Genomic DNA, 20179 nt, shown 5'->3' with positions numbered 1-20179 from the left:
ACTCTCAGCAAAGTCTTTCATAAGACTGAGATAAGTTCCCAAGGAAATATTTACTAATCTTGATTAATTTCAAAAAAAAGAAAAAAATCTGGTTGTTTTTGGCTGAACACAGTGTTTACAAAAGAGAACAGAAATTGAGAGGAAGTTATTTCAGAATCTGATGCTTGCTTTCTTTGAAGATTTGAATAAATTATGTATTATTAGATTGTATGTCTCTATCTTCTAGTCAGTTGTATGGAAACCCAAGAACTGTCTCTTCCAACCTGGACCCTGTTCCCAGCATACAAAATGTTTTCATTGCTCATTGTACATAAATTTCCCCATCTGTAAAAAGATGCAGCAAAACTTTTCTCACAGTCTTGCTCTGAGAAATAGCCTTTGAAATTACCAGTAGGAAGATGTCTGTTTATGAGTTTGCTAGCACATCATGTTGTACAAATATCTGTCTCCTTTGATATCTAAAAGAAAATGTTGACTCTAACCAACCACCTGTGTCAGTAATGATTCTTATAAAAATTATTGTTATTATTGCTATCATAGATGCCTTTACTACTTTCATTTCTGTTATTTTCATTTATAGAGTCTTAAAGTCCCAAATAATGTACTAGGTAGCACACAAATATCTTAACCACATTTTAGAGCATCCTTATAAGATAAATGTTATTTCAAATGAGGATAGGAAGAATCAGAAAAGAAAATCATAGACTCTTCACCAGTCAAGCTGAGATTAAGACTTAGCTCCAACTATGAAGTACATCTTTTAATCTTGCATTGCTTCACAATAAGCAGCTGCCCAGGCCTCCTGGCCTGGGGTCTATGTGATTGTTGGGCTGATGACTGTTGGTGTTCAACTCAACATCAGCGGCCAGTTCTTCTCAGGGCACTCTTTGAAGGGGTTGTTTTTGGAGGTATGGATGAAGCAGGGAAGGGTGGAAATGCTGGGGGATTTGGAAGTGGGAAAGAGAAAAATGTGCCATAGTTGCTTAAGAAAGGACGTTAAAAAAAAGAGCTTTAGTCTACAGTTTTTCTTTCAACATATGAACATCAAGGTAAGAGGTTGGATATTGATTGTATCCAGTGCTTTCTTGGTAAGCTTTTTCTCATGCAAAGGGAGAGAAGGGACTTTTTTTTTAAGTTGATTAGTGAAGAATTCAGTGTCCAAAGTTTAATGCAAACTCTAAATTGAAAAGAAAAGGCAATATTGTAACCAATAACTACACCTCAGTTGAGGATGCTTTGGACAATTTACTTAACCATTAGTAGTCATTGTTCAACTAATGTAAAATCTTATCCCAAACAATTGAGTTGTCATTATGCCAACTGAAAGATATTAAACACAATGGACTTGTGATTAAAAAGAAATACTACTGATAAAAAGCAAATGAGAATTATTGTTTTCCAGAAAAAAGAAATCTTTTCATAGAATCCTTTGAGTTTATGTTTTTTAAACCTGTCTTAAAACATATTTTTTAGAGACTTTAGAAGAGTCTTTTCTTGAGAAAGTAGAAAAAAAAACTAAATTAAGTCAATCTGTTTAGGATTCTGGGCTCATAAGCAAGTAATCTGATATTTAAGAAAAAATATATATTTATCCAGAGACTCTGGGAAATCTGAATTCTTGGGCAAAAGAAATGAGAATTATGAGTTGTCTGAATTACTTGTGCTGGTGAGCCTCTCTGTTGTCCTCAAATTAGCTATGGCAGTGTATTGTTACAGGTATTAGTCAACTCATTTATAAAGAGTGGATAAATGTCAGGACCAGCAGAAAAAGAAAAAGTAATAATCTAGTTTAAACTGTAATTTCAGCTCCTCTATTTAGGATGATCGAATACACCATTGTCATTGCTCTCCGTTGCCTTTATAGATGATAATGTTGGTACAAAATACATATGCTCAGTTAAGTCTTATAAAATAAGATCACCAACATATTAAATAACCCTCATGAAGAGCCTAATTCACTGGCCACTTAAGCATTCATATAATGATCATTAACGTAAGTTAATTCCTTCCACGAGTTCAATGGTTTTCAATCAAGAATAGCATTTAACGGGTGTTGGACAGGCCTGATAAACCTCCTACAATGTGCACAATAAAGGATTTTTCCCACCCAAAATGCCATTACTGCCCTTGTTGAGAAACATTGCCTAGCACAGTCTGTGGTCCTAGAAACTTCCTTCTTACGATGTTTGGTTGAAAAAAGAAACAAAACAAAAGAAAAAGAAAAACGAAAATGTTTTCACCTAGATAAAAAAAATGCTTTATTAGATGACTAATCAAAAGATAAAAACAAATATAAAAATACACTAGTCCTTCAAGTCATGACATAGAGAACTAATTAGAATTCTTGGTTACATATAACAGAAACCAACTTAGATAAAAAATAAATTCACTGGAAGAGTCTGGGGTAGTTTTGAGAATAAGTGGGAAGGCTAGACAACCCAACCCAAGGTGGAACCAAGAAAAGCAAGTAACTGCCAAGATCCTATCACAGAATAATCTTTGTAGAACACTGAGCAGATTACACCACATTTCATGTTGCACAATGACACCACACTCACCCTTTCGACACACGGGCAGGCTACCAAATTCTGTGTGGTAACTCACTGAGCATGACACTTAGCACAGTTCTAAATTTAACGTATTTCTTGAAAATAATGAGAATAAGCAAAATAAAATGTCAAGCTCATGTAACCTTAGCTGACCCCATCTTTCCTTGTGCAATTCATACTTCCTGAAGGCACATTTTATTCTTGTATTGTTTTGCCTACATTCTTCTTCCAAAAGCTTTTACTGGGATCACTGCCATGTTGAGAGTTCCTGTCGTTCTTTAAGTTATTTCTCATGAAGCTGCAGTTCAAAACACACACACACACTGTGATATTTCTAACCTTTGACTTGCTTCTTTCTATGATTCCCAAGACCTTGTCTTTATACATTAGATGTGGATTCAGTTCTCTTGCAACCTAGAACATCAAGAACATTTCAAGATGAGGTCCATGTTCTACCTGCTTTGAATTAATTCTCCTCTGCAGTATCAGAGGTCTCCTTCAGGAGCACAACCTTCTACATAAGGTGTGTGGCTGGGATGGGCATTCTCCTGATAACTTAGGTAAGTTAATGAGATAACTTCAGATTTCCTCAGTCAAAACCAACACCTCCAGCAGTTGCTTTGGATGGCTTTTCTTTTATAATGAAGACTTACGCATAAAAATCTGTCATTAATCTGTGTATTTCCAGTCTGGAAGAGCTAAGAGCATGTCCCTAAACTGGTTTCTGATTATATGGCAGAGAAATTTAATCTATATCTAGTGATTACTCATACTCTGAATCTTGATAAGATCAATGAAGCAATCAAATTAATGAAAACTGGAAAATGTAAATTGCTCACATAATTTTTACATCTGTGTATTTGGAACCAAGAGAAAGGGCATATGGGTTTGAGGGTAGATGAAGGGTAGAAGCTGTAGAAGCTACGTACAGACAATTGAAGAAGCTTTCAGGAATTTGTAAAGCATCTCCTTCACCTCTGTATTTTGTTTTATTCCCTAGCTTATGAAATATCCAATCCTGAAAGTATTTAAGTGCTCAGCTACCCTTACCATTAGCATTTTATTTCCAATTTGGCATTTTTTTTTTTACATGACACATAAACTAATGAAGTCAGTTCATAAAATTTAAGTAGCCCGTTTAAGTACATAGTTTACAAAGAGGCCATTATTGCATTTGTTGTCATTGAATTTCAAGTGGGAAATTATCCATAGGCTTCCAAATTCTGACACCTATCTTTGGCCCAAAAAACAGAAACCAGCCCCAAACTAGGTATTGGAATTCCCCACATGCATATAAGCCTGCTTACCTACTTCTTATCCTTGGAGCTTAATGATAAATATTCTCACGGCTAGTTTAATCTACCCATTTTTTACCTAACCTAAAGGGAAGGGAATCTAGTTTACTGGTCTACAAAATGAGAACTTGAAATCCAATAAACAAATGTCGCTCTGAAAACGTTTCAACATTTTTCCTCTTTCTTTTGTTTAGTACCTGCTGTGTCTTTAAGTACAATGTAATTTATGCAAGATCTGCAGCATATTTCACCAACTGAATTGCACTTTGCATAATTTTCATAATTTAGAAGAATTATCCACAGAACACTGTTTCTATTTTCTTCCCTTAGCAGTGGACTCATATCTGGCTTCTGCCCTCACCACTTCATCAGAAATTGTCCTTATGTGACCCAATGTCATGCAGAATCATCCTCCCTTTTAGAGCTAGATTAAGGTTAGCCAGAATCACCTGATTCCAGATGATTTCAACATATGAAGACTCCCCAAGATGTTCCCATTTTCATGGTTACCTCTGCCTATGGGCCTATATTTCCTTGTACACTGTGTATCTCCGACACCGTATAGGCCTAGCCATGAAGCTCTGCCCATTTTATAACAAAGAAACAAAAATCTTCATTTATGAGTTTATTGAAGATTCAGGTTAATCTGAATCAGGTTATCCCAAGCCCCAAGCCATCACTTACAATATCTTCTTGGCACTCATCTCTTCTCTCCTGGATTGCCAAAGGAACTTAAAATCCTTCTTCAACTAGCTAGAACAATAACTAAGCCATCTAGGGATTCAAGAAAAAAGGGGGAGGGGGAGGAGAAAGAGTCTTGTTACTTGTCAGGATCCACATTCCCTGGGAGGTAGTTGTGGTATTAAATAACAAAACAATTTTTATTTCATTCTCTACAAAAAGGGGGGATAATTGTGATAAATATTATTAATTAATTAATTGAGATAAATCTTATTAATGTACCCCATAGATTCTTTCCTCCAAAAAGTGGCACATGGGAGGACAAGACCCAGTAGTGATTTGTGGCATCCAATCTCTCTCCCTAGACCCTTTGACTCTCTGCCCAAGCCTCTTTTAATTCTCATAGAACTAGACTTACGGTTAACAGCCCTTCTGGGATATGACTTTCTTCCCTAACCCCTAGGTATAAAAAGAGTCTCTTACCAATTCCCATACATACAACAGGAGCTCCTTTACTAGTTAAAGACTCTTCTGCTCCACCTTAAGCCCCCTTAAATGTGGGGCTACTGGATCAGACAGGGGCCCCTTCATGACAGCAAACCCTGGATGACCTTGGGAGACCAGAAAATGCAATGTCATTTTTTGTCTAAAACCTAGTAGCTTCATGATTTAAGATTGGTCAGGAAGGTGGGACCCACCTGCAGCCTCTCTCTCCCATCATGGTAGTCACATGATGTCGAGGGGCTCTCCCGAGATGCTGATTCCCAAACTGAGAGGAAGCATCATGAGGTGGACAACCTGACTTTCCCTTCAGGGCATCTGCTTCCTGCAAATAGAGGGGATGGGGGCTATCAAACCTGTTCATTCTGGACCTGAGATGGCTCTTCTCCTTCCTGTCTGAGCTGGAACTTCCATGCCCAGCTCTTCTGCTCTGTTCTTCTATTTCCTGAGAAATAGTTAAGGGGTTTTCCTGCTTTGACCCCAAATTAACTTTATTAACAGTAAGAACTTGGAGGAGTTCCCAGGTCTTGGGAAATCTGAGTTTTCCCAGAAATGTTTTGTTGTAAACAGTGCCCACATTCTTTTCTCTAATAAAAACTAATTCTTCAAGCTACTTTGAATGTCTCTTTATGTTGTAGCTCATTGTAAAGTTCTCTCTAATCTGATCACAAATGCAGAAATTTTTCTCCTTTCTGTTGACACATGATCAAACATACTACACAAGTGTTGCTAACTATCCACATCATGGTAGCCCTATTCACTGTTGTTGTTAGCTTCACAGCCACATTTGACTCTTAACATCAGGCCCTGTACACTTTCTGTGAATAGACTCTGTGGCCTGCCTCTAAGTCCGACCACTTTGGTTTTTTTTGTTTGTTTTTTTTTTGTTTGTTTGTTTTTGTTTTTAATTTTATTTTGTCGATATACATTGTGGCTGATTATTGCTCCCCATCACCAAAACCTCCCTCCCTTCTCCCTCCCCCCCTCCCCCCCAACAATGTCCTTTCTGTTTGCTTGTCGTATCAACTTCAAATAATTGTGGTTGTTATATCTTCTTCCCCCCCCGGTTTGTGTGTGTGTATGTGTGTGTGTCTGTGTGTGTGTGTGTGTGTGTGTGTGTGTGTGAATTTATATATTAATTTTTAGCTCCCACCAATAAGTGAGAACATGTGGTATTTCTCTTTCTGTGCCTGACTTGTTTCACTTAATATAATTCTCTCAAGGTCCATCCATGTTGTTGCAAATGGCAGTATTTCATTCGTTTTTATAGCTGAGTAGTATTCCATTGTGTAGATGTACCACATTTTCCGTATCCACTCATCTGATGATGGGCATTTGGGCTGGTTCCAACTCTTGGCTATTGTAAAGAGGGCTGCGATGAACATTGGGAAACAGGTATACCTTCGACTTGATGATTTCCATTCCTCTGGGTATATTCCCAACAGTGGGATAGCTGGGTCGTATGGTAGATCTATCTGCAATTGTTTGAGGAACCTCCATACCATTTTCTATAGAGGCTGCACCATTTTGCAGTCCCACCAACAATGTATGAGAGTTCCTTTTTCTCCGCAGCCTCGCCAGCATTTATCGTTCATAGTCTTTTGGATTTTAGCCATCCTAACTGGGGTTAGATGGTATCTCAATGTGGTTTTGATTTGCATTTCCCGGATGCTGAGTGATGTTGAGCATTTTTTCATATGTCTGTTGGCCATTTGGATATCTTCCTTAGAGAAATGCCTACTTAGCTCTTTTGCCCATTTTTTAATTGGGTTGCTTGTTTTCTTCTTGTACAGTTGTTTGAGTTCCTTATATATTCTGGATATTAATCCTTTGTCAGATATATATTTTGCAAATATTTTCTCCCACTCTGTTGGTTGTCTTTTAACTCTGTTAATTGTTTCTTTTGCTGTGCAGAAGCTTTTTAGTTTGATATAATCCCATTTGTTTATTTTTCCTTTGGTTGCCCGTGCTTTTGGGGTCGTATTCATGAAGTCTGTGCCCAGTCCTATTTCCTGAAGTGTTTCTCCTATGTTTTCTTTAAGAAGTTTTATTGTTTCAGGGTGTATATTTAAATCCTTAATCCATTTTGAGTTGATTTTAGTATACGGCGAGAGGTATGGATCTAGTTTCATTCTCCTGCATATGGATATCCAGTTGTCCCAGCACCATTTGCTGAAGAGGCAGTCCCTTCGCCACTGAATAGGCTTGGTGCCTTAAGTCCGACCACTTTGGCCAAATTTAGGTGTCCTGTTCCAACCACAAAGCAAAACTCTTCTTTCCAATTTCTGGGCATTACACTTCCTTGGACAGTCACTATATGGGGCAGTTTATGGACTTTAGCAAGTCTTGACTAATCCCAGACCCACACTGTAGGAGTCCACCTCCAGGGAGAACTACAGTTCTGTACAGCTCTTGCCTGCATAATGAGAAGCTTTAAGTATTTTCAGATTTTTACCTGAAAACAAGAATAACTACATTCTAGGCTATCACTCAAACAATAATAAAATAAATGTGTCCATACAATATAGAGGCCTTCTATTAACATGTAATGTGCATGCAGATGCCTGGTTATAGCACTATCTGGTATATGCACTACAAGGCATTGATAGTTAATGTTCTCTGACAATTCGCAAGTCATAACTATCAGTTCTTGCATATTTACAAGGAAGCCTTTGTATTGTTGTGGGCACAAGCTGACGAAAATGTTTTAAATCCTACAGGCCCTCTATTTTCCTGTTAAGTGTTGCAAGTTAGCACTAGGGTTCTCTCTAGTGGTGAAATTTGGCCTACACTATTATTTCAAAAGAATTTTTATTGCTCCCACTTCTTTCTCTCTAACGTCATTCATAAGCCAGATGACCAATCACTAGATTATCTGACATGTGCCTAAAGAAGCTTACTAGTTGTTCTTTGCTTTAACAGTCAGTCATTTCACTAATCACTTACTCACTCGACAAACATTTACAGAATCATGTACGTGATGTTGGAGACACAGAAATGACTGGTACAGCTCAACATCTAGGGAGACGGATAGGCAAATAATTAAAATGCAATATTCTAACCATTATGGCATAACCGACCTGTTATGGGATAACCATACCAGTAAACAGGAGGAAAAAATTAGTCCTGCCTAGGAGAGATCAGAGAAAACTACACAGAGAAGATGATCTTTGATCTGAGTCTCGGTGGGTGCATCTGGTTTTGCCAAGTAGAAGAAGAGTCCTGAGAGCCTAAGTAATAAGATGTGAGAAGTTCATGGTGGTGAAAGAGGATGGTCTGTCACAGTGCACATGAGAGAGTGGGTAGAGACGTGTGGCTGGACTGAACAGTGAACGGGCAAAAGGGTTTCATTCTGTAGACCAGGGATAGTCCCAGAAGGTTTTCAAGGATTTAATTCTATTGACCGGGAAGAGTCACAGAAGGTTTTCAAGGAAAGGATTGGCATGCTCAAATCTGTTCCAGAAAAACATGACTTCGGCTGCACTGTGAAGGACAGTGGGGAGCGCACGGAGCCTGGAAGTAGGAAGAATAACTGAGAAACCATGGTATTAAGGTGGATTAGAGGGAAATCTTGGAGCTAAAGTCAATGGCTGTGAGTACGATTTACGTGAAAGGCTCTTGTGGCTGCCGTCATCAGTGCCTCGTCTGTATCCCTAGGACATTACCAGTTCCCTGTGCCCTGTTGGCTGCCAGCTGCCAGTGTCAGCATTCGGTGCCCAAGGGCTTTTACCAGAATTACAGAAGGTTGATCTGCCCACCCCTAGCTAAGTAGTCCAGAAATTCTAGAGAATTTGCACCCTCCCAAGCATCCCTCAGCAAATACTGGTAGAAGTTACTATAAAATGTAAAATCCCGGCACCTGAAAGAGACTTGGGGACATCCAGGCTGTGCCCCTTGGGTCGCTGGGAGTCTGAGCCACCAGTGCTGCCCGCACTCCATGAAGAAGATGTTTGTGGCCGTCTCCTGCATGTTGTCTGGCGCTGCCCAGAAGCCAGCAAGCAGAGTGCTGGTGGCATCCTGTAATTTTGCAAATGATGCTACATTTGTAATTAAGAAATGTGACCTTCACTGGCTGGACGAGGGCCCTCCCATCACAACAGTGCTCACCAGAGAGGACAGACTCAAATACTACAGGATAATGTACACCGAATGGAGTTAAGGGCAGATCAGCTGTACAAACAGAAAATTATTCATGGTTTCTGTCACCTGGGTGATGGTCAGGAAGCTTCTGTGTGGGCCTGGAGGCTGACATAAATCCCACAGACCATCTCATCACAGCCTATCAGCTCACAGCTTTACCTTCACATGGGGCCTTTCTGACTGAGAAATTCTTGCAGAGTGTACAGGTTTGGTATTTGTAGAAACAGGAAGATGAAGAGGCTGCTGTGCTAAAGGAAAAGGAGGATCAATTCATATGTATGCCAAGAACTTCTACAGGGGCAATGGCATTGTCAGAGCTCAGGTGACCCTGGGAGCTGGGATTGCCCTGGCCTGTAAGCATAATGGAAAAGAGAAGGTTTGTCTGACTTTACATGGCAATGGCACTGCTAATCAGGGTCAGATATTTGAAGCTTACAATATGGCAGCTTTGTGGAAATTACCTTGCATTTTCATCTGTAAGAATAACTACTATTGAATGGGAACATCTGTTCAGAGAGTGGCAGCCAGCACTGATTACTAAAAGAGAAGTGATTTTATTCCTGGGCTGAGAGTAGGCAGAATAGTTACCTTGTGTGTCTGAGAAGTGACAAGGTTTGCAGCTACCTATTGCAGATCTGGGAACGGGCCCATCCTGATGGAGCTGCAGACCTACCGTTACCACGGACACAGTATGAGCGATCCTGGGGTTCGTTTCCAGACATAAGAAGAAATTCAGAAAGTGAGAAATAAAAGTGACCCTATTAATTATGCTTCTCAAGGATAGAATGGTGAATAGCAACCTTGCCAGTGTTGGAGAGTTGCAGGAAATTGATGTGAAGTGAGGAAAGAAATTGAGGACACCGCCTACTTTGCCACAGCTGATCCAGAGCCACCTCTGGAAGAACTAGGCTATCACGTCTACTCCAATGATCCACCTTTTGAAGTTCACAGTGCCAGACAGTGGATCAAGTTTAAGTCAGTTAACAGGAGGCCGCATGCAGTGGGTGGCTATACCCTCCACCCGCTGTTTGTCAGCAAGCAATTGTAAGGAACTCTTTGTGTTCTCAACTTTGTGAAGGAGAAATAAACCCCAGAAAATGAGGTTTGTCAACTTTCATTAAGATGAAATAGTATTTAGATCAAGTTAAAGGGACAATAATTGCATGCAATTTGCACATTGTTGCATTAAAAGATGTGCTTCAGTATTTAGTGTATTCAGTATTTAGTTAAAGATTTTTTTAGATGTATATAGGTCTAAAATAGTTCTATTTGATTTTGTTGTATACTTTTAAAAATCTCTCTAGTTCCTAACAGGAAGAACAAGTCCTTGTACGCCTGCTCCAACCCTGCCACCTTTGTGGGAGGAGATCATTCCCCTGAGGGATCACTGCTTGTCCCACATAGAGGCATATTTTGGTTGACCTGGCCCCCACAAGTAGTCTTATTTACAGTGTAGTAGGATAGAACCCTCCCTATCACCCCTGTTAGTATGCAGTGTCGGTGCTGAAGCCTGTTCACTCTGACCATCATTTCTCCATAAGACAAAATGTTTGTTATAACCAGGCAGGAGGTGGAAGGATAACTCCATTTTTAAATAAGACTACTTAATAATCATTTCATAGGCCAAATAACTTAGTTTTCTCCATTTATACATTCAATATAAATATGAGGCTATTTTCTTAAAAATTACATTCGTATCAAACATTAAATACAAGGCACATTCATATCCATTTTATAATTTTCAAATTTAAGTTCTATGCCAGTTGATAATTTATGCATAGCCTAGAACAGTGATTTCTAGCCTCTTTATTATTTTTATTTTATTTTTTTAAATTTTATTTTATTTTGTCAATATACAATGTGGTTGATTATTGTGGCCCATTAACGAAACCTCCCTCCCTCCTCCCAACAACCTCATATCCGTTTGCTTTTCGTATCAACTTCAAGGAATTGTAATTGTAGTGTCTTCTTCCCTCCCCCCCACCCCCAGGTTGTTTGTGTATTTATTTATTTATTTTTGGCTCCCACCAATAAGTGAGAACATGTGGTATTTCTCTTTCTGTGCCTGACTTGTTTCACTTAATATAATTCTCTCAAGGTCCATCCATGTTGTTGCAAATGGCAGTATTTCATTCGTTTTCATAGCTGAGTAGTATTCCATTGTGTAGATGTACCACATTTTCCATATCTACTTATCTGATGATGGACATTTGGGCTGGTTCCAACTCTTAGCTATTGTAAAGAGTGCTGCAATGAACATTGGGGAACAGGTATACCTTCGACTTGATGATTTCCATTCCTCTGGGTAAGTTCCCAACAGTGGGATAGCTGGGTCATATGGTAGATCTATCTGCAATTGTTTGAGGAACCTCCATACCATTTTCCCTAGAAGCTACACCATTTTGCAATCCCACCAACAATGTGTGAGAGTTCCTTTTTCTCTGCAACCTCACCAGCATTTATCATTCACAGTCTTTTGGATATTAACCATCCTAACTGGGGTGAGACAAAAAAAACAAGTAACCCAATTAAAAAATGGGCAAAAGAGCTAAATAGGCATTTCTCAAAGGAAGATATACGAATGGCCAATAGAGACATAAAAAAATGCTCAACATCACTCAGCATTTAGGAAATGCAAATCTTTATTATTTTTAAACAAACACCTGTTATTTCACCTTTCCAGCAAGTGCCATAGGGTGTAGTGTTTTGGTTTTTTTTTTTTCATTGAAGTAAATTAAAATACATTTCTGAGAATTTCCTAACACTCCAAGGTGTCAAAACTAAGGCTCACTGTTCTCACAATACACACAGTTCTATGTTTATAAATAATAAGTTTAAAAAACATTTCAGTAAGGACAGTCTTTAAAACTTCACCAAGTTTTTGAACTGTTAACTGAGAAGGGTATTTTTCTGGTGGAAATGCAGCAGAATCTGTGCTTCTTAACAGAAGCTCTAACAAAAGGTGTAGGATATTTGCTCACTGTCCCCCAGCTTAACCAACTGTGATTAAGCCTAATCTTTGGACTCCTGAGCCTGTCCTCTGTACTGGGAGACCACAGTCCAGAGCCTACAGAGGAGGCCACCACTACAAAACAAACAAAAGAGTCATCTTTAGAGTCATAAGAAGAGAGAAGTTCAACAACAAAATACTTTAGGAGTCTTTATGGAAAAAGTTGTAGCATAAAATTCTAGATTTTAGATTTACCATCTAGTCTTAAAAATACAGTCCTGAACTTAAAAACCTAACAAAAATAAAAATATGTTCTCTTCACAGATGGAGGTGACACTTGTGTCCAGCAGTAGTAGGACATAGCCTTAGAAGGTTGTAGAGGAATACTGACTGCTCTGTGTAGACCTGGCTTTTAAAATGACATGGGAAAGAGGACACAGGTTGCAGTTTGAAGAAAAGGTTTAGTCTAGCAGGCTGGCACCTCGTGCCTTGGCATACCACTCCCAGCCTGGCACGGATGGCAGGAGATTGAACTGGGGCCAGCTCTTCAGTGTCTCACCTTTCTACATTTCTACCACACCTTGGCTTTTTCCCAACTTGAACCTAGCAAAACTACAGAGTTTGGAGAGAAATTAGGTAGTTTGTTTTCTGACTAAGCCACAGGAAAGGGAATTCATTTCAGTGAAAGGGGGAAAGTTACCAGCACTTTGTTTTCTACAACTGTATTTTAAGGCATATTCACACACAAAAAAAGTAATGTTCTATTATACAAACTGTCTTGAGGCTGTTCTTACCTGAAGGTATCTTAGATCTTCCTTAGTCATATCATTAAGAATATGAGAAAGTGTGTAACCCTCTCTGACAATCTGAAACAGATCAAATATGTAAAAGCTGAGCAGCTTTTTAACAATAGTATAGGAATCATTTTTTGCTTATAAAGTTACCTCCATGATTGTGTTTGCTTCTGATCCTTGCAGTTGGAACTAATCCATAAGCTCTTGATCTGCCCTCTGCCCATGAGGGTGTGCTGGGTTCTCTGTGATATCTGTGATGATTAGAAATTTGTTTTGTTGTATATTAATGTCTAACCATAAAATTCTTCAACAGTAACAAGTTGGATGTAATAAACTCTTCCACAATCTAAGTGTGATGTGAAAAGGAAATGAATTAAAACTGTATCCCTCAACTGCTCTAATAAAATAAATAAATAAAATATACAATCCCAAATTTGCCCACTTTGGTAGCTGGCTTTAAAAAGCTGGCTTAAAAATGCACTCTTACTCCCATGTTCATAGAAGCACTGTTCACAATAGCCAAAGGTAGAAGCAACCCAAGTACCCATCAACAGATGAGTGGATAAACAAAACATGGTATATACTTACAATGAAATATTATTCAGCCCTCTTTTAAAAAGGAAATTTTGACACATGCTACACTATGGATGAACCTTGAAGACATTATGCTAAGTGAAATAAGCCAGTCGCAAAAGTACAGATATATATGATTCCACTTATGTGAGGCTCCCAGAGTAGTCAAATTCATAGAGACGAAGTAGAATTGTGATTGCCGGGGACTAGGAGGAAGGAAAAATGGGGAGTTACTTTTTAATAAGAAGAGAATTTCAGTTTAGAAAAAGGAAAAAGTTCTGGAGGTGGATAGTGGTAATGGTTTTATGACAATGTAAATTTACTTAATGCCACCGAACTGTCAAACTTGCTAAAAATGGCCAAAATGTTAAATTTTATGTTATACTGTGTATATCACAATAAAAAAAAATGCACTTGTTATTGGCAGCCTTCCCTTCCTGTATCACTTTCCCCACTTCCCTTTTGGTATCAAATTCACCTTGTTAATGGAACTATTAGAAGTCCAATTTTTGTCTCAACGTCTGCTTCTGCAGTAGCCCAAACTAAGACAGTTGGTACCAAAAGTAGTCCTAAGAAACAGATCCTAAGGACAGGATTCTGGAAGTGGATCACTTGCCAGCAAGATGGCAAAAGAAAACCATTGTGAGTTCTGGTAACATGGACCCTGTCAGGCTAGGACTCAGACCCTTCAAACCCATTATACAGACTGGGTCACCAGGCCCCTCACATACATGTTGCAAGCTAGGTAATTGGAAAAAGATCCTGGGAGCCACTGACAGCACTGACATTCTTCATTCCAATGCGAGCTCAGTCCCCAGCCTCCTCAGTAAGCAACAGCAGCTTATGTCAGCCTTCAGCAGATGCAGTGATGGCTTCCCAGGGCATTCCCAGGGGTCCTGGCAGCAACAGCTTGCAGCAACAGCCTCCAGCAGCAGCAGTAGTAGCCCCACATGGCCCCCCCAGGATGTCTCAGGGGGCTGGGAGCACTGTGGATCAGAGCCATTTGTCCTTTACACTTAAGTCCAATAACCCAGGAACACCTGGGTACAAGTCAGACAACCAAAGAACTCCTGGGTGCCCACATGCATCCACATCTGACAATAGCCAAGGAACACCTGGGCTCATGTGCACAATTATCATATTTACGTAAGATGCTCAGCAAGATTCCAAACAGCCAAGGGAACCTGACCATTTACTTTCATTTTCCCTATAGACCCCAATGTTCCTCACCTTCTGGTATTCATGCCCCGTGTAATCCGCTCTCCCTAACTGTGAGCTGGATTTACTGACTTTATTTTCACAGCAGAAATGATAGGCTATCACTTCTAAGACTAGAAGGCTTTTTATAAAAAAGGCCACGGCTTCCATTTTGGGAGCCTGTCTCTTGCATCACTCTTCTGGGAGAAGCCACAGCTGCCACATTGTGAAACAACAGTGTGGAAAGGGCTGAGCAAGCCTGGCAGTTGATCTGAGGCCAGTCAATGTCATGCCAGTGAAACTGGAAGTGGATTCTTCCTGAGTCAAGCCTTAAGATGACAGCAGCTCTGGCCAACGCCTCAACTACAGCTCTGTGAGAAACCCTGAACCAAACCACCAGCTCAGCTGCTCCTGGTTTTCTGTCCAAAAGAAACGTTGAGAACACAGATCTTTCCATTTTAAACTGCTAAGCAATAGATATCTAATACACCGGTGGCAAATTGGGCAATAATCCCCCTCCACATGCTGTTCTAACAGTATTATTATGAGTCTCACCTGTGGTGAATTGGGATGGGCTATAGATTGCAGGGTGTGCACTGTCTTGGGCAGTATCATTAGCACTTGAGAAATGAGATGGCAATGGTAATTATAAGGACTGTGAGTTTATTTAGTAATCATTAAGTGTCACCAATGATCAATGTGCTGAAAGAAAAATAAATTGGCAAGCTTGAATCAGTCAATCACCAACTAAGGAGCATGATTAAAAACCACAAGGCCTCTATGACAGTATTTAAATTTTCCCTTATCTCCTACAGCCAGAGGGAAAATTAGGCTGAAAATCAGGCCTAAGATTTGAGCATGAGACAAGCCAAATTACAGAGAAGTTGTAATCTACAGTCCCCTATAAATCCACTAAAGTAAGGGCCCTGGTAGGGAAGGGGTGGGATCTTGAGACTGAACTGAGAATACATGGGAACCCCAGATTCTCTTGAGCCCTCTAGCCCTGAAGAAGTGGCCCATTCCCCCTTGCTATGGGATGGCAGCCTGTCCTTAAGGAGACCACAAGAAGCCTTACTAAGGTGAATGCCTTATAAGATCATGCTTACGCTCCTCAAGGTATGTCCTACATCCCCTCAAAGCTTCTGGGCAATAAATAAGGTCAAAGGTCAATTCTCAGCTTGACTAGGGAAATAGTTCACCATAAAAAGCTATAGGACCTGGCTCATATGTATCTGCAGGAACTAGAAAAAATTACTAGAAATCAATTATGAGCTCACTAGACCAGGGAACCAGAACATAGGTAGAGGTTGTTGAAATGGGGGCAATCTCCCGTAAGTGAGAAGTTAATGCCCCAAAAAGGACATCTGGTGTCAGTTCTGTGCTACTGGGACAGGTCCTTAAAGATTGGGGGGAAAAAGAATAGTGCCCTACAATGAATTAGGTGGCGATGCCAGAACTGCTTTGGCAGAGCACCACAGAAGAAGTCACGAGGCTCGAGAGGTGGGCATGTTAGAATGGATCTATCATACAGGACCTGAAAACCCAGCAGATGACTATGTTCCTCCAAAAAATCCAAAGGGGATTCCTTTCACTAACGCAGTAAAAAAATGCACCAATGGTGCAGGAGCTGGGGGTGGAGGGCACTGGCCTCACTGAGAAGCTCAGCAGTGCCTGTGCCTTGTACACCAGGCATAACAGTAAGGAAGCTCCCTGGATTCTGGGATGATAAGGCTCTGGAAAAGCAAAGGCCAAGAGGCAGCACTTAACCATCAGAAGCAAGATGGATGTACAGTCATGTGTCACTTAATGACAAGGATACGTTCTGAGAAATGCGCTGTTAGGTGATTTCCTCGTTGTGCAAACATCACAAAGTGTACTTACACAAAACCTAGACGGGATCGCCTGTTGCACACCTAGGCTATATAGTGTAGCCTACCGTTCCAGCCTCCATTTAAATGTGGCCCATTGTCGACCCAAATGTCATTATGTGGTATATGACTGTATACATAAGGCAACAAAGACGGAATGGGGGCTATGACCTACAGGGATCTATGGCAATGGTTAATAGATCTGCCATCCAAATTACTAATTACAGTTTAACAATAATCTCAACATCAGGAACCACTGTGGTTACTATTATCTAACTTGTTTGGGCATCTTCTAGTCTTATTTTCTTCATGGGTCACAAACCCATCACGGGCATAGGAAAAGATCCAACTTTAATGAAGCAAAAATTAGACTGCACATGTCAACTTTAAAAAAATCACACACAGGACTACATTGAAGCAACTATTCCAAATGCCTGTTTAAAGCACTCATTTAAAAAATTAACACCCTGGGCCTTTAAATGAAATTCTGCTACTAACTTCATAAGTCTCAAATTTTTTGAACAACTATTTAGGAAACCTGGTTTACTTAACTTTACCTTTTGCAGAAGAGAAAAGCAGACTGACTATAAACTACATCAACACTTAAGCCAACTGCACTATGCCTTGTGGCCAGACAATTGCACTTTTTTCTAAAAGGAAGGCAGTCTTTTTGGGGGGGGGATTTCTAAAACTTGATTTATAGTAACTACAAACATCACTATTTTGGGAAGATTATACAAAAAACTCTTAGAAAAAAATAATTTCAAACATTAGTCACACTGTTGAAATTCTCATCCAATATTAATAATTTGTTCTTCAGTAAGAAATAGAATTCTTCATAGCAAATACCCCAGAGTTGCCTCATTCAATTACTACAGCTATTAAAAACCAAACTGTTAGCTAAATTGGCAAAATGTTTTTGTAGCCTTACCAAACACCTGTAAATCTATCCTCTCTTGTTTCAATAGGCATCATGTTTTTCTGAATAAGTTTCAGCAGTTCGCATCTCACAAATATTAACAGTAAGCTTATATACTGCATGAAAAGACCTAGCACCGATACATGCACTTGCTATAGTTGTATTGTCTAATGCACATGAAAGCAGACCTAATTAATGCCCTTTTGGGGTAGGAGAGTTTACTTTGCCTTGACTGGTTCTTGGTCTAACCATTGAACTCTGACTTTTTTGTTCATAATGATACTCTTTTTTAAAATCCTGTAACATTGATGGTAAAGGGAGCGCATCAATTCCATCATATGTAGTGCACCTGCAGATTCCTCCATGACATGTATCTTGCAGGCTAAAAGGAAAAGTCCTGTTTAGTGATACAACAGGCAGTTCTTCAAAAAACATGCAAGAACTGGGATCGTTATAATGTTCTGAAAGTCCTGTTACAGTGAAAGAGTGAAATACACACATCAAAACCAAAGTTGTGATTCCACTGCTCAATTTAGGCATGTAGGCATTTGTTGTGACAGTGGAAGCTCGCAGAAATGAGGCAGTCTCTTGCACAGAGTCCCTGAGCAAAAATGTGCCTTCAGGTTTCCCGAGAAGGGCTTCTGCTTCACAACTGTCCATCACTCCCCAGTAACAGCAATCCCTGCAACCTGAAGCAAATCAGCAGGAGGTAGTGTGTGTAATCAATTTGCATATGGACTTTCCAAGCTCCCTGTCTGCTAACATGGCCATGGCTGTCTCCAGATACCTCCCCCTGCTTCTGCCTCCATGACTGCAAACATGAGTTACAATTAGCTTTTGGGATTGCAGAACTGCCCCCACTTATTTCAGTTATTCCAGGAGCTTACTTTGGTCCCAGTTTAGGAAATGGATTAACCTGTGCAGTAACTTCAAATGTATGTATTTGTGTATTGGGGGGGGGGTCCACCCCCTCTTCAATACTAAGCCATCTTCTCTTTCTAAGCCTATCTTCTTCATCTTCTGTACAAACCAAATATGGATCAAATGTATCAAAAAAAACATTGAACGTGAACTCACAGGAGATGCATGCTGTTTAATCAAATGTCATTTAGAGGCTAAATCTGAGCCAGCAGGAAAAGGGCATTTCTCCAGCATTAGAAAGATGTATTTTTCTTTTCTTGGAAAAGAGGGCTTTGACTGCTTGTTATAAATTCTCATGGGAAAACATAAACCCACAGTATCCTGCAGTTTCTGTCTCAGACAGCAACCTCCTACAGTTAGGCTAGAAACAGTGTCCATATGTGCACAGAACTTGTACCATAGTACTGCTCTCTCCTTTGAAATCCACTTCAAGATTTACCAAACTTTTGATCAGAATCCAACTAATTTGGGGTCTTTGTAGAACAGGAATGTTTTTTCCTCCCACCCTATGGAGCATGTTGAGAGCAGAAATCTCTTCTGCAAGTCTTGCTCCTGGGGTGACATAAGAGTCATTATCCTTTTCAATATTTATTTCAACAGTCTGAGATATTTGGGTGACAATTTTGATTTCTCCCTGAAAAAATCTTTGAAGGGCTTAATCCCCATTGCTAGGCAACATTCTCTCTTAAGGGATGTTTTGTTACTGAGGAGCTGAGTCTCCTATACTGCTGCTTTTGCTTTTCTCTTTGACAGACAAACGTCTGTTGGAGTTCATGACCACATTTTCACTACAGCTTCCTCCTCCATGACTGAAGAAATTCTGACATCTGTATTTGAAATTATTCCACACTTTTCCCATTTTGTCCAGCAATTATAAGATCAGTCAGGGTACACAGGGCAGCCTCTTCCAAGCCACCTGTGGCCAGGCAGGATGGGCCTGGACAGCCAAGTCACCTACAGGGTGACTATGCCAGCCCTCCAGGGTGTCCTGTCCCTCCAACTGCCCAGTAAGTGCAGCCTCGCTTCCTCCAGACAGAACCCAGGAAACCCAGTTCCACCAGGTCCCTCCAGGTCCCAACCCCTTCCCCTGCAACTCCACTTCTTCACCTTTTTTCCCTCTCCCAGCCCCACCAGAATGGAAAATTTGGAAGATTTATATTTGACTCCATGTATTGTTTGTTACTTTCCCAACATTGAAAAATAAAGAGAAATATAAATTAAGGAATTTAGCCCCCTGGTTAAGTTGTAAACTCAACTAGGAAAACTAAATTGGCCTTATTCGTAGACCCTCATACAAGAAAATATGCCTGGGGTGATGTCATCAAGATGGCAGAATAGATGGCCCCCAGCATCACTCTCCCCATCAATTGACCAATTTACAACTATTAAAAAGCAAAGACCTGATTTTTCCATTGTTCTGTTTTCCTGTCCCCACCTTACAAAGAAAGAACGTTGAAAAGGCCAGTCTACTTTTCCTTCTTTGTTTGGCATTCTTCAGCCTCAACCTCCTCTGCTCGGCTCATTGGAGCACTTCTTCGGTTTTGTGGAATGATGTGTTCCCCAATTCTAGAATTGCAATAGAGCCCGAGGCGGCAGCGGCCGAGAACGGGGAAGGTGACAAACCAGAGGCAGAGAGTGAGCGCCCGACCTGGCACAGCCCTGTGAGTGACCCCTGGCCCAGCCCTGTTCGGGAGGCTGACGCCCACCCGGCTTCCGCCTGCATCACCGGGTCACTCACCGCCCCGGGGCTGCCTCCATTTTCCCAGGTGCTGGCAGCTCCAGCCCGGCTCA

The 20179-nt window shown here is 40.3% G+C and overlaps 2 pseudogenes; one reads left to right on the top strand and one right to left on the bottom strand.

Moving 5' to 3' along the window:
• The first annotated feature begins 8963 nt into the window (after positions 1–8963).
• LOC134385755 (pyruvate dehydrogenase E1 component subunit alpha, somatic form, mitochondrial-like) lies at positions 8964–10214 on the top strand (annotated as a pseudogene).
• A 7471-nt stretch (positions 10215–17685) lies between these two features.
• LOC134385754 (suppressor of cytokine signaling 5-like) lies at positions 17686–19259 on the bottom strand (annotated as a pseudogene).
• Between the last annotated feature and the right edge of the window lie 920 nt (positions 19260–20179).

The sequence above is a fragment of the Cynocephalus volans genome, chromosome 9, assembly GCF_027409185.1.
Source record: "Cynocephalus volans isolate mCynVol1 chromosome 9, mCynVol1.pri, whole genome shotgun sequence".
NCBI classification, from domain to species: domain Eukaryota; kingdom Metazoa; phylum Chordata; class Mammalia; order Dermoptera; family Cynocephalidae; genus Cynocephalus; species Cynocephalus volans.
Note: the sequence above shows the minus strand (reverse complement) of the source record. Positions and strands in the feature narration are given on the sequence as shown.